Raw genomic sequence first — 13,100 nt, forward strand, 5'->3', positions numbered from 1 at the left:
ATAAACCACTTGACAAAATGTGAACTGCATCACTGCCTGCAAGTGCTGGTTTGGATGGTGTGATGTGGCAGCGAACAGTTGCATTCTGCAGTGTCTGTGAGCATCCTCAAAGGGGAGCGGGTGCTGCAAGAGTGGTTTCACAGAGTTAAGAAAGGGAAACCTTCATTTCACTGAGAGTTCCTCAAATGTAGCAAAGGCAACACAGCTCAGGACAATGTTCTTGGGGCACACAAAGTTCTGCCACTGTCACAGCTATTGCTGTGTTGGGCTTCAGGACCTCCCTGGGAAGCAAGACAGGGAAGCTCACAGTGGGAAAACAAGCTCATTGCTGAACTTGGGTAGAGCAAGAGGAGATGTGAACATTACCCCAACTCTGGCTCCCTTGTCCCTTATGTCCGCTATCTTACTGCTGTCTGACGTTTTCTGTCCTGCCTGGTTCCCATAATCATTAAGCCCCAAAGAAATTACACAGGGGTCTACATTAGTTACAAACTGATTGTCCCATTAGCTCAGGCTTCTTATTAACTATATAATAACTTATATTGCCCATTATTAGCTCATTATTCTTATCTGTGTTAGCCATGTGGCTCAGAACCTTATTCAGCAGGGCAGTCACATCTTGCTTCTTCTGTGGTCCCAACGTATGGATGACTGCATCCAATAATGGGCTAATAAAAGTTATAAAAGTTAATAAGAAGCATGAGCAATTGGGCCAGTCAGTTTATAACAGAGATAGACAGAGAAAGAGAAAGAGAGAGAGAGAGAGAGAGAGAGAGAGAGAGAGAGAGAGAGAAGTTGTGTGTGGTGGCACACACCTATAATTCCAACAATTGGGAGACAGAGCCAGGCAGATTTCTGTGAGTTCAAAAACAGCCTGGTCTATAGAGAGAGTTCCAGGACAGCCAAAGATACACAGAGAACCTGTCTCAAAAAGCCAAAATTTAAAAGTAAAAATTAAAGAAATAGAGGTTAAAATAAAGCCACATAAAGATGAAAAATACACAGAGACTCTGGATACTGTATGTTATTATGTTCTCTTTGAATTGTTTGAATGCTGAGGAAGGCGCAACAGCTGCTAAAAGGTATTTGCTTATAAATGCTGCTGCATTAATCCAAGATAGGTATTTTGAAATTACCTTGACTTCAAAAATTGAAGGTATGTTACATTGGAGAAGAGGTTTTGCTTTTGTTTCCACAGGAAATGAGAGGCTGTGGATTCATTCTGAGTTAAGAAAAATCAGATTTGATCAAGAAAGACCACCTGAGAAATCTCCAGTAGGAACAGATGGCCTAGATGTCAGAGTTCTACATCCAGAACAGATTCAAGACTGCTGTCTGACATCATCAAGACTCACAGGATACTCCAGTCAGGACTTGATCATAATTCTAAATTTTCTTTAAGTCCCCATAAGATTATCAACACCCCCAGCCAGCAGGAAGTAGCCTGGAAAACTATGCCCACATTCCCAAAAAATGGACTATGAATATTTTCCTTTGTTTAGAATGTTGGTGACAAGTTGTTATGGATAATGGTCAGGAGAAAAACTAAACAAAGGATATTGATTCAGGGTTCTTGTTATAAAGAAAAGAGGGGGAAGCGGTATGGGACAATTGTCTGTATTCTGTCAATTATATTTTAAATAAACACTGATTGGCAAGTAGCTAGGCAGAAAGTATAGGTGGGACAACCTTACCGGAAATAGAGGGGAGTCAATGAGAACAGGAGAATTCTGGGAAGAAGAAAGTTCTTTCTGCATTCCTGGCCCAGCCACTGAAGAGGCAAGATGTGACTGCCTTGCTGGAAAAGGTACTGAGCCATGTGGCTAACACAGATAAGAATAATGGGCTAATATAAGTTATAAGAGTTAATAAGAAGCCTGAGCTAATGGACCAATCAGTTTATAAATAATGTAGACCTCTGTGTGATTTCTTTGGATCTTAACAATTGTGGGAACCGGGCAGGACAGAAACATTTTACCTTTTTAGAAAAGAGAATATGTCTTACAGATATGCTTTGAACAAAGAGTTCAGAGTGTCTTCCCCAACAGGAAGTGAGGAAGGTTGGTGGTTGTGAGGGATTCACTTGCCTCTCTAGGCATCTGCCCCATTGAGAATGAGAACAATCATTATCAAACCCGGTGTCATTCACTACAGTTACAACCCTGGGGAAAACAACAACAACAACAAAACAAAACCCTGAGGTTTAGGTAGAACATAGTGATCTATCATCTTCAGTTCTAACATGATAGCTTATCCTATCTGGGCTGCAAAGTCTTTGTCAATTGAAATTCCTTTGTCATCTTCAAATACTCAGAGGATCAGAATAGAGACTGATCATGATTGCTTTGGTGAAGCTTAAGTGACTGGACATGAAGTCCAGCTCTGTCTTCTGGGCCACCTTTCCCTACTCATGGCCTCTGCCAGCGGTAGGGTGGGCACATACATCCCCAGAGGCAAGGAGAGGGTGGCAGCTCTCTTGGCAGCCTGTCACTTTGAATTAGTGTCCTCTAGCTGCTTCCTAGGTTCCCTCCAGGGTTGCTGATGTTTTTCCTCTTTGTTTTTTATCTTCTGGTGTTTTCCCTTTTCTTTGGTGTGAAAATATGCTTTAGGAATTTCCCTGATAAACCAGATATTGAGGATGTGATCAATGTTCACTTATGGTAAAGATAAATCCTGCTATGTGCTTTTATTGTTCGGAGGTTGAGAAAAGAACAGTTGGATGCACTGACAGCTGGAGGAGCAGACACTTCATATTCAAGTGTCCCAAGCTGCCAGAGGCTACAGCTCACAGAAGACCAATGAGTGATAAAGAGAAAGCAAGCATCGCTGAGATAACAAACCGAACCATGGGAAAAGGGAAGTCTGATGTCACCCCAAAGGGCACTTACCTTCACATTTTAAGGAGCACAGCTAGAATGACAGTGAGCCGCATCTGCAGGCCAGGCCCTTCAGGCAGTCCCAGCAAGGCTAAGCCAGTGTTGAGAAAATGAGAGTTTCCTTTAGTGGAGCATATAATCATATATTTCCAGATGAGAGGCACAAAAATGATTAAAGCTTTGGGAAATTGGATATATAGAGAGGGAGTAATGGAACTGGCCTTCTATGTCCCAGAGAAGAAAAGACTGGTGGGGAAAGCTCTCAACCACCTGTGAGGAAAAGAATGCAGTGGCCGCCAGAGTCCGAGAGCTAACTTCAGGAAAAGGAAGGTCTTTAAAGAACATTGAAGTAGGCTACGTGCATTTGTTTGTTTTATTTTTTTTTACCAGCGCTGTGACCAAAGACCTGACCAGAAGTAACTCAAGTGAGGGAGCAGTTCCTTTGACTTAACTTGAGGGTACAGCCCTTCCTAGTGAGAAAGGTATTGAAGGAGCTGCGGGCCACGTTCCTGCTGCCTGGCTTTTGGCTGCCAGCTAGCTTATGCCCCGAAATAATTACACGGAAACTGTATTCTTTTTTTTTTTTTAAATTTATTTATTTATTATACAATATTCCGTCTGTGTGTATGCCTACAGGCCAGAAGAGGGCACCAGACCTCATTACAGATGGTTGTGAGCCACCATGTGGTTGCTGGGAATTGAACTCAGGACCCTTGGAAGAACAGGCAATGCTCTTAACCTCTGAGCCATCTCTCCAGCCCCAAGGAAACTGTATTCTTTTAAACACTGCCTGGCCCATTAGTTCCAGCCTCTTATTGGCTAGCTCTTACATATTGATCTAACCCATTTCTAATAATCTGTGTATCCCACGAGGTGGCTTACCAGGAAAGATCTTAACCTGAGTCTGTCTGGAGTGGGAGAATCATGGCGACTGCCTGACTCGGTTTCTTTCTCCCAGCATTCTGTTCTGTTTACTCCGCCTACCTAATTTTCTGTCCTATCAGGCCAAGCAGTTTTCTTTATTAGTTAACCAATGAAAGCAACAGATAAGATACAAGACCCACCTCCATCAGAAGGCATGGCAGTAAGAGTGGCTTACAGTGGTGCGGACAGGAGTTCGCTCACGTCAAAGTGGATCTGGAACTAGAGAAAGGGAAATGCTGAGTTCTGCTGGCTTCCTCCTTTTTCCATTCTTATTGACGCCTGGACTCTAGACCATGGGATGCTCCCATTCACACCTGGGGCGGGTCACCTTTCCTCAGCTAAACTGCCCTGGAAACACTTTGTCTTTGCCACAGATACCCAGAAATAAGTCTTTAAAAATAAGTGTTTAAAAATCTAGTTATATTGACAGCAAACACCAAGTACCTCCGTGTTTAAACAAGACTGTCCAGTCATTGAGTGGGTACACTCCAGGACCCTCAGAACGATTTCTAATGTGAAAGGGGTCTTGAGTTTGCCTGGGAATTTTAGATCAAGGTTATGCTTCCTTTCTGGGTTGGCTTGGCTGTCAACAGAAAGCTGTTCAGTAGGACTCCTGCGGATGATTTCAGGGTTACAGCCTTGGAAGATGACATCGGTGTGATGAGAAACAGCAAGCATTAGTCAGTCTTCCTCAGTGACCATCTAGATGCTATCACAGGCCTGCATCATCTCCCGAAGAACAGGTCAGCCGTGGCCATCCACTCCAGATAGTAAATGAGCTTCCTCTTTCCTTTGTTCGGCTGCCCAGGAGTGACCCTCAGAATCCCACCACACTCACTGACGGCCACTGCTCCTCTGGCGTCTGCAACCTGCCATTCGGTCTTCCTTCTCTCTTTCCGATCCATTTCCACCTTCCCATTCCCAGAGAAAAACATCATAGTTCATACCACCATTAACAAATATCAATGTAAAAGAAACTAATAAGACTTTCAAACTCTCACCTTCTAGGTTCAAGTTTATCTCAATGCTTTCTAGAAATCATGAGAGAGACTTATTTTGGAAGCAAACAATTTCTAAGGCCCAAACTCCTGACTCAGAATGTTCATGGTTGGCACTTAGTACTCTGTCCGAATTCTCAGCAAATTCTCCCTTTGTGAGGCTTGTATTCCCCAAAAGAAAACTTTTCATACCAGTTGAGTCCCCTAGTTCAGGTTATCTATTTACTTATCCAACAACACGTCAGGAACAGTTCCCCTTTTCACTGATCTGTTCACCAAAAAATCTTACATGGGTTTATCAATATAGAGAGGAGAAATAAAATATGATGTGTTTTTATAAGGAATGGGCTACTGTACAGCAATAAAAAGAACCAGCGACTGTTATATATATGAGCCTGGATAACAGATAAAGATGAGGGATAGGAGTATATGCTGTGTGGTTTTGCTTACATGAAATTTAAAAACAGTGTGGTCACAGATATGAGAACTATAGTGATTTATAGGGTATAATAATGTCTAGGTGTGTTTGGGGTTACTGGTATTGTTCTATAGTTTTATCTAGACATATTTGAATGTGTGCTAATGCTTGCATACTTTATAGTATATACAACCATATATAAGTTATGATATAGGCTTCCACAAGGACAGAAAAAGGATGGTGGGGAAGAAGTGAGAAGAGGAGGAGGAAGGAGAGAGGAAGAAAGGATATTGAGTGATTTATAACACCATACCTTATGGATCCAAGCTTCTTGGCATGTTTTTGAAGGCCTTCCACTATTTACAGTAACCTAATCTTTTAAACTAAAGCCCAATCATTTCTCCAACCAGAAGTGCACACTCACTAGTGAGCAATTCACTGAACAGAATTCATGATTTCTTATTTTCTTCTTCCCATGGAGTCGTACCTCAGTCACGCAGAATACAGTTCTCTCTGCACCCAAACTTTAGCCATATTTGAATGTCCAACCTTGTTCCTAGAGAGTTCTTTTCTTGACCATTGTGATAAGAGATGTTGAAGTCCTCACTCCTGGCATGTCATATGGAAGGAGGTCTTTGAAAATGTCATTGGTTAATTGGAGTGAGGCCTAAACTTAATGATTGGTATCTTAAAAAGATGATACACAAGCACACAGACAGAAAATTTTCATGTAAAGATGAATGCAGGGATTGGACCAATGTCTACAAGTCAAGTAAGGCAAACCAGCAAACCACTAGAATCCAGGAGAGGGACAAGCAATGATCCCCTTAGAGCCTTCTGGTCAAAGTGGAAAGGACTTGATTTTATAAGATTTCTAGGCTCGAAAACTCAGAAACATACGTTTATTTGTTTTGAACTGTCTGGTTTATAATAATTTCTTACAATAGCCATGGGAAAATAATATGCTAATCTTACCCATAGTCACCTCATAATTCTCGGCTTCTAGTTCCTAAATTCTAAACTGAGCTCTTGATGCTTACAGTAGCCAACCTCCCACATTGTCCACCCTCATCCTGACCACATAGATGGGATGTCCTTGTGTAAGTCTCTTTCTACATTTCAGGACTGGCCTATATCACAAATAGTGTGCTATGGAAATGATGTGTTATTTCTAAGGCGTTAAGGTTAGCTCATACCTAACAGTGTTATTAAATCAGTTATTTCTAATAAGTGTTAAGGAACATTTCAGATTTTGTCTGCTGCCTCATGGAAAGCAGTGTTACATCCCTAGCACCCTCAGGAAGTCCTGTGCCATTCAACAGTCACCATAAACTTGTCTTGTCTGCTATCACACACCTGTAATCAGCTCTTGATAATCTGAGATAGGAAGATCACAAGCTCGAGGCCAACCTAGGCTACAGAGTGAGACCCTGTCTTGAAAAAATAAAAAAAAAAGTTAACTAATTAGTATAAGTCAAACTCATCATTTATGTGAGTGGGCCCAATTCAATCCAGGCAAGTCTATTGATGGCTGAGATCTTTGCTAAGATCTTGCTCCTTCAGCCTTGTAAGGTCTTAAACTACTCTTGAGCTCCAAAGAACAAAAATTATATGAGATAATGAAGATTTGCTCTAAAATACTACATTATGGATTATTGTGGGGTTTTTTTTAAACAGCAATATATAAAGGATAGAACCCTTCACAACGTCTCGTCTTTCTTAACTTTTCTTTACATGTGCTTGACAACTCAACTAGAGAACACTGTATCATTTTAATCTGAAGCCAAGGATCATGTGTCTGCGTCCTTATGCACCCAGCCTTCTGAATGCAGGTGAATGCTTGGGGATGAACAGTGTGCCTGGTTAGACAGACTGCAGAGTGCTGTGCTGAACTGACAAGCCCTCCTCCTATTTAAGGATCATTCATGAACTCTTCTTTCACAGTGAAACACCCGAGGAAGGCTGAATTTGAAACTATCTTGAAGGCCTCCTTCCCCTCCTACCTTCTTCCCTGCCTCTCTGGTGTTGTTGGCTTCTGAAATGTAGGTCACCTCCAGTGGCCTGACCTAATTAGGAGATGTAATTTAACGGGGGGAAAAATAATAAAAGAAATCCTTTGGGATGGCAGGCTTGAAACAAAGAAAAGTGGTTCTTCCATTTTTTGATTTTGGCAATAGCTTCCTGACTTGCGCTACCTTCACCCAAGCCCCAGGCTACACAGTTTTCAAAGCACAAACCAGAGAGGTAGAGATGTGTTCGACAGCATCTGGGAATGATGAATTTATAATGACCTCAGAATAGGGAAGAGCAGGCTTAGCTTTCTTCACTAAAAAGGCTCAGTAGGGCTGCTTCTTGGCAGCCTAGTGGTACGGCTTTGGAGAAAGCTCTCTTGCTGATGGAAAGTCATCAATACTCTGAAGACCTGAAGAGACCTTCCGGCTCCTCTGGCCCAAGCCCTCCGGAAGTCCCAGGGCACCTGTTGTGTTTGTAACGCAGTAACACTCCGTAGGCAGCACATCTAAACAATGTAAACAATAGAGGTGGTTTTCTTTTCTTTGTTTCCTTCCCATGTTTGGCATTCTTGTTTTTAAGAAGAGAAAATGGGTGAGCAAGCTAAACAGATTTTCGAGGTTCCGGAGGATGTCACTGGGCCAGATTGGACTCCATCCAGCGCCCTCCCCTTTTCCTCTCAGGGGTGTGATGCTCAGTTCCTGTAAAACATGCTAAGTGCTTTCTGAATCACCCTAGAAACACTTGACTACGCTCATCATAATTGAATGCATTATTAATTCTTTCTTTGGAACCTGATATTCCATGTTTATCATTAGGCAGCCAACAAAACTCAAAAGCCTAGAGTGTGCACAACTTAGTGGCTGACATTTATGAAGGTGAAAACTATTACACTCTTCACAGAGATATAGAAACAACTCATCTAATAACCAAGTAGCTGATGGGAAATGCTCTAGTTGGCTCTTTATAAGCTCCACCCCTCGTCTATCAACGAGTCTGGGGAGAGACGCCCTCCCCTGCCCCCCCCCCACACCAATCAACACCTGGGAGAGGCAGGAGAACTGGTCCTACAGTCTTAAGAGCAGGAGAGCGCCCCTGGTCCCCACCAGCTGCAACACTTGGGAGAGCAGGCCCCACACCTCTCCAGGGCGACACAACAGAGCCCACCCTGTTAGGGGAGGTGTGGATGAGCCAGCCCCAAAGTTATGAACTTGGGAAAGTTGCCCCATTTCTCACCTGTCTTGTGGTGGCATGGGCAAGGGGAAGAAGCCCTCCTCCTACCACCAACACATGGGGCAGTGGGAGAGCAGACCTTGGGGTCATAAGAACTGACCCCCAACCAGCTGCAACAGTCAGGAGAGCAGGCCCTGCACCTCAGCAGAGCAGCGCAATAGTCAACCCCCTTAGTGCAGGTGTGGGTGAAGATGTGCCCCAAAGACGTGAGCATGGGAGAGCTGTCCCATGGCTCTTCTGTCTTGGAGCAGCATGGGCAGGGGAAAGACACTCTCCCCCATTCCCACCAATGCCTGGGGCAGGTGAGAGAGAAGGCTCTGTGATCCTAAGAGTGGGAAAGCTATTCCCAATCACCTCCAGCTGCAAAACTCAAGAGAGCAGCTGTGCAGCCCCGCCAAGGCAGCACAACAGATTCAACCCCATTAGCAGAGGTGTGGGTGAACCAGACCTGAAGTCACGAGCATGGGACAGCTGCTCCCATTCCCCATCTGGCAGGCTGACCCTACAGCTGCCCAGGGTTATGACTTGGCCTGCCCCAACATCCACCCCATCTGTGGTCTGCTGGAGCACGTGAAGGGACTTGAACCACAGACCCAAAGCTGCAGGATCTCCACAACACAAGGTGCCAGTATGATGACTAGGAAGAGTCCTAGTGGGGCCCGGTATCGAACATATAGTGGAGATCAGGGCTTCAAACCAGACCAATGACTCTTTGCAATGAACACTTGCAAGTAGAGAGGTATAAACCGAGGAATATACAAAGTGACTTGCTGGGTTGCACAGCAACTTCCATGACAAGATTTTTAATTCCTCCCCTTTTTTAAAAAAAAAAATCTCATCTTATTTTCTTCATTTTTTTCTTTTTAATTTTGTTTTATTCAGGAGGGGGTTGTGCAAGGGAGGAGGGCGGATGTGAAGAATCAGGGAAAGAATGGGATCAAGATACATGATGCAAAAAATACATAGACTAAATAAATTTTATTAATAATAAAAAGTGAGGGCGTCACTCACTGAGAAATGCCTGGAGCAGGAGAATGTGACACACAGGTCTTACCAGAAGAAACAGGCCATTAAAATTAAAGCTCCAAATCCCTCCCTAGAGAAACTTCCTTCATTTACAATAGGGTTTGAAGGTGTTCTCCCAGACAAAGGCTGTGAGGGGAAGGCAGGAAAGTGGTAGTCATTGGAGATGCAGACCAAGCTGTAGGGCAGCTACTTAGCTGTAGAGAAATAAGGAAGGAAGATCCTACCCTCCTGAGGTAAAAACAGATAGCACACGCCTGTCTTCAGAGCTTTCCCTGCAAAGGAGCCTAATCTATTAGATTCATCTGTGAAGCAATTTGTGCTCAAGGTATTGCTGAAAACTACAGAGCATTTGGCTGGCAATGAATTGTGTTCCACAGCTGAGTGTGGTTAAGGACAGATGTACAATCAAAAAGGCCCTGTCAAAACTAGTCATTCCAGGTGACGGTGGCATACCAGATGATGTATCCTTGAGCAGCTCCCAAGGCAATGGCGCGGGGGAAGAAGGTTGAGACACAAGAGAATAGATTTCACTGAAATGACCCAGTAAGTCACAAGGTGAGTGAAAGCAAACAATAATGAAATTCCCTCTCAGCAATACTTCAACATATTATTTAAAACATATTATTATTTCTCACAGAAAGAAAAAGACACACATGAAGTAACAGAAAAATACACGCTGGAAAAAATACTCAGTAAGATCGACTATGTGAGAAGCCTGACGTCATATTTAATGGCCCAGACTTCTTAGTAGCAATTATCAACATACTGGAATAGTAAACGGTGGCGGAAAGAACCAAAGTGAGCAGGGTGACAGTGTCGCACCAAACAGACCTCTCCTAAGGAGAGAAAACATGTGCAATTCTTAAAATAAAATGGAAGTTCTAATCGAAGTAAAAATTACTAGAGGCTCAATGGTAGACTGAAACTGACAGAAAAAGAGAAATATCAAACCTGTGTGAGCGGTAGGGTATATAAAAATCCAAAGAAACAGAGCCTCAGAAAATCATGGGACACCAGACTAAGGGCACCAATATACGCTAATACAAGTTCAGAAAAAAAGAGAAGAAAGAAAGAAGAAAAGAAAGAAAGAGAGAGAGAGAGAGAGAGAGAGAGAGAGAGAGAGAGAGAGAGAGAAGGGAAGGAAGAAGGGAGAGAAGAGAAAGGATGAAGAAAGAAAAGAAGGAAGGAAAGAAGGAAGGGGCAGAAAGAAAGGCAATAGGAAAAAATGAAAAAAAAGATGGCTGAAAAGTGTTAAATTAAATCCAGAAAGGTCAGTGCACTCCAAGGAAAACACAGAAAAACACACATACCTACATTTAAAAAAGCTGAAGAGGAAAGCCTAACATGAATTCTCAGCAATAGAGGCCAGGAGACCAAGAATCCAAGCTGGCTTTCAAAATGTAAGGCAAAATAAAACCATTCCCAAATAAGCGGAAGTTGAGAGAATTTGTTTCTTGTTGTCTTTCTTTAAAGTAATACCTGTAGCACTGAAGGAAGTTCTTCGGGCTAAGAGCAAATAACCACAGACAACAGTTCAAATCTACACTAGGAGATAAACAGAATTGGAAGGAACTATCAAATATAAAAGACACTATAAACTTATTCTTCTCTTTTCTCTTAATTGATTCAAAACACAGTTGTGTAGAACGATATGTAGAGAAAAGCAATATATTTGTCGATGATAGCACAAAGGAGGTGGGTGCGGAAAAAAAATAAAAGCTCTTCGGGCTAAGGAAATGACTCCAGACGTTAAGTGGAATCTACATAAAGAAGAGAAGAGAACCAGAAATGATAAAAGAGAGCATAAGTATCGCTCAGTGATAGCTCTATGCTTGCCCTTCTTGTCTGGTAGCCTATTTAGAAGACAGGAAGTGCTTATGTAAAACTGTGTGAAAGAGTACGGTTATATGAAATCATAGTTATAGCAGCATATTACTGGGTTTGTAATATTCATGGACACGATGTGCAAAATAATACCACTCCCCAAAACTGGGAGAGCAAACATAGTCATAAAGGAATGTTTCTATATTCCACCGCAATTCACTTAGGATACATCTGAAGTCACTCCTGATGAGTTAAGATGTAGATGGTCCCGAGAGAAACTATTAAGAGATTAACTTTTCCCTCACTCAAGATGGTTGACAACATGGTATGTACTCACTCTTAAGTGGATATAGATGTAAAGCAAAGAATGACCAGATACAGAGATCCACAACCAAGCACCAGGCTGAACTGGAATCCAGTCGAAGAGAGGGAGGAGGGAATTCATGAACAAGGGAGATCAAGATCACAATGGAGAAATCTACAGAGACAGCTGCACCAAGCTCGTGGAAACTCAGGAACTCTGGACCGACAGCTGGGGAGCCTCCATGAGACCGAGCTAGGCCTTCCATATGCAGGAGACAGTTGGGAAGATTGGGCTATCTGAGGAGCCCCAAGGAGTAGGACCAGGATCTATGCCTGGTGCAGTAGCAGCTTGTTAGAGCACATTTCCTGTGAGCGGATGCCATGCTCAGACTTAAGGAAGAAAGGAAGGGCTTAGTCCTGCCCCAACTTAATGTGCCAAACTGTGTCAACTGCCCATGGGAGCTCTTACCTGCTGGGAGGAGTATATGGGGCGGAGTAGGCTGGAGGTGGATGTGAGGGTGGGAGGAAGGGTAACAGGGACAACTTTGGTTGGAATGTAAAATGAAATTAAAAAAAATAAAAACAGTGAATAAAAAAGAATTTCTCCCAATTTAAAAAAAAAGAAAATAACTTTTAAAGATGGGGATTAATCAAGAAAGTTGAAAATATCATACATTCATCAAAATCAGTACAACACAGAGATCTTGATACAAACTATAGACTTTAGATAATGATCAATACTAAATTACAAATTATTACCAATGTATCCCAGTAATGGAAAATAGTAGTGGAAAATATGGTGGCAAGAGATGGATGACAGAGGAGTTCTTCTCTGAACAACCTTTCCATAAACCTAAAACTAAATAATAATAAATAATAAAAGAACTAAAATTTCTGATTGACAGTTTGTTTAAATCACTAAAGAGATTTAAACAGGACATTGGGGAATGTTTACTTAATGCAAAAAAGTAAACATCTAAAAAGGAGTGAACATAGAGAACAGAAAATAGGGGCTGGAGAGACGGCTCAAGAGTACATACAGTTTTGGAGAGGACCCAGTGGTTCTCAACTTCCACATAGGGCAGCTTATACTGCCTGTCACTCCAGCCCCAGTGGGTCCAATCCTGCTGGCCTCTTCAAGCACCTGAACTCATGTGCATACACACACACACACGCACACCCATGCGCACACACACACACACACGCACACCCATGCACACACACACACACACCCATGCGCACACACACGCACACCCATGCGCACACACACACACACACACACACCCATGCGCACACACATGCACACGCACACACACACTCGTGCACACACACACACGCTTTTAACATAGAAAATAGCAGGTGCAAATGCAACAATATTAACGTTAAATGTGAGTAGATGAAGTAATTTCATTAAAAACCAGGGATTTTCACACTGGGATAAAAATAAAAGCACAAAGCTCAACTGTATGCTCTCTATAAAAGACCCAT

The sequence above is a fragment of the Microtus pennsylvanicus genome, chromosome 17, assembly GCF_037038515.1.
Source record: "Microtus pennsylvanicus isolate mMicPen1 chromosome 17, mMicPen1.hap1, whole genome shotgun sequence".
NCBI classification, from domain to species: Eukaryota; Metazoa; Chordata; class Mammalia; order Rodentia; family Cricetidae; genus Microtus; species Microtus pennsylvanicus.